We start from the raw sequence: 2,405 nt of genomic DNA, 5'->3' as shown, positions 1-2,405 counted from the left end.
GAACCCGGAGCCATTTCTTGCATCACTCCAACATTGACATGTAGACCTTTCTTGACAAGGAAATATCGCAGATCCGATTACCATTCGCTACCATTTTCAAGCCCACCCATAGACAAATTCAAAAGTCCTTAAAGGCTACATAAGACCTGAAACTCGCCAGAACCTTCTCGATAAGCGCTCATCTTAATCTGATCTTCAATACATAGCTAATATGCGTAGAGCAACCCGTGCTTCACCGGCATATGCCCATTCAAAGAAATAACCAAGCAATCTCTCGATCCGAAAACTGATACGGCCCATGATCCTATAATCCGATCGTCATTAGCAGACTCCACCACTAAGCTCGAAGCCATAGAACACCTCATCAGCAACCCAAAGTACCATAACTTCACAGCATGCCCCGATCCCGCACGACTATTTAGTTGAATACTTTCAAAAATTCATGCAATACTGATCATAGAACACCCCGAAGACTCTGCCCAACGCTTATCCATCATTGCAATAGTCAAACAATTTCCCCAAATGTTCTGAAATGATAACATATGCACTCCACCGAATGGAAACCTCATACGAGACACACGATCCAAACTCATCACACGTGAGATGGCCCACAAGTTATACTCAAATCGACACCTTGCCATGAACCCACCTTAATCACAATAGCCTGGCCACCAGCCAATCTTCCCAAATCTGTGCTTACCAACCAGACATATGAACCCGCCTCATACCACAATTGAACGACTACAAGATTTAACATTGCATCTGCTTCAAAGGCTAGACAACACATCCCAATGATAATCAAGCATCCATAGCTTGTCATAATCTATCTACCACATCACCGATCGTCAGCGCATAGTGAATACTAAGTGCACAACATCATATATGAGCAATTGGGAAGAGTCAAAGTCGCCGATTTCAAGATGAAACAAGGTCGCATGATAAGGAAAAAAGAACGTCATCATACTGATCCGCGAGACTCTACTAGACACTTGCTCATGACTCGTAGAACCTACGAACCTAGTTCTATGATACCATCTTGTCATGACCCAAAAATCACTAGTCATGATGGAACCTAACTCGATCTGCTAGGTAAGCCAACTAACAGAAAATACGATCCAAAAGAGATTACAGGAAAGTAGTAAAGAATCATCTGAACATCTATAAATTGACCTAAGAACTGGTAGTACGAATCACGAGCTTCTAAGACTTGAAATTTCAAAACATATACAAATAATTACACGTTCTGTTTGAAATTTACATAAACAGATTAGCAAAACCTAAGCTACCAAGGAAAAGTGGCAGCTATATCCGGATTGCACGAACATCTTCAAAGTTAGCACCCGACATCACCAGCAGCTCTACTCAAAAACTCTGCACGCAATGTGCAGAAGTGTAGTATCAGTACAACCAAATCCATGTATTGGTAAGTATCTTGTTTAACCTCGTCGAAGTAGTGACGAGGCGTTTTAGTTAAAAGATACTTACTGATAAAACATGCACTGTGAATCAACAATAGAACTATACCATAATATAATCGAGAAGAATACATTAAACGAATACGCAAAACAATAACCGAGTGTTAACAGAGATCATAATTTGGCATCTTCAAATACCTCGACCAATCCTTTCATTAGAATGAAACCAATATACCACAACAGTTAATTCTAAACTTTCATAGCATGAAGAATGTACTCAGATATCAAGTCAATTGCACGACAATACCCTTCGTGATTTTATCTCATCCTCACCCAATATACGTATAACAAAACCAACCAGATGGTAGAAATAGCGATAAGAGGAAATCACAAGGTAGGAAATACGCAAGTAGCAATAATGAACAAGGATAACTATATGGGCAACAGTAAAAGACTATGAGGAAAGCATGTGAGTGATTATAGCAATTGGACACAAGGAATATCAACTTCAACTATCTAGCATGATGAAGGCTTAAATACAGGTATAACAAATAAGAAGGGAACACATGATCTTTACAAGTTAACAAGTAGAGGCATGAATGACTAACATATAAAAAAAGGGCTTGTACTAAGGTGTGATCGAATAGTTACGACATGGGTGTGATTATAGCAGCAGGAAGTAAACATGGTATTTGCAAGTTAAACAAGTAGAAGACATAGGCATCACAACAATAATTGAGATAGAGATAAAGGATAGGACAATAACAACAAGTCACACAAGATCTATAAGTACGACAATAACAACTCAAAGTAAAGGTACAAACTCATACACGGGAATCAATTATCACATCATAATGCATGTCTGTCGTCCTCACCTGCACGGAAACACCCATCGCGCCATGATCTCACGATAATAAAAGCATAACAATATAAATGAAATGGCATGGCATCACCCTTCGTGCTTTTACTCTCAACAATATGGAACGACAT

Source organism: Nicotiana tomentosiformis, chromosome 2 (genome assembly GCF_000390325.3).
Source record: "Nicotiana tomentosiformis chromosome 2, ASM39032v3, whole genome shotgun sequence".
Classification (NCBI taxonomy): domain Eukaryota; kingdom Viridiplantae; phylum Streptophyta; class Magnoliopsida; order Solanales; family Solanaceae; genus Nicotiana; species Nicotiana tomentosiformis.
Note: the sequence above shows the minus strand (reverse complement) of the source record.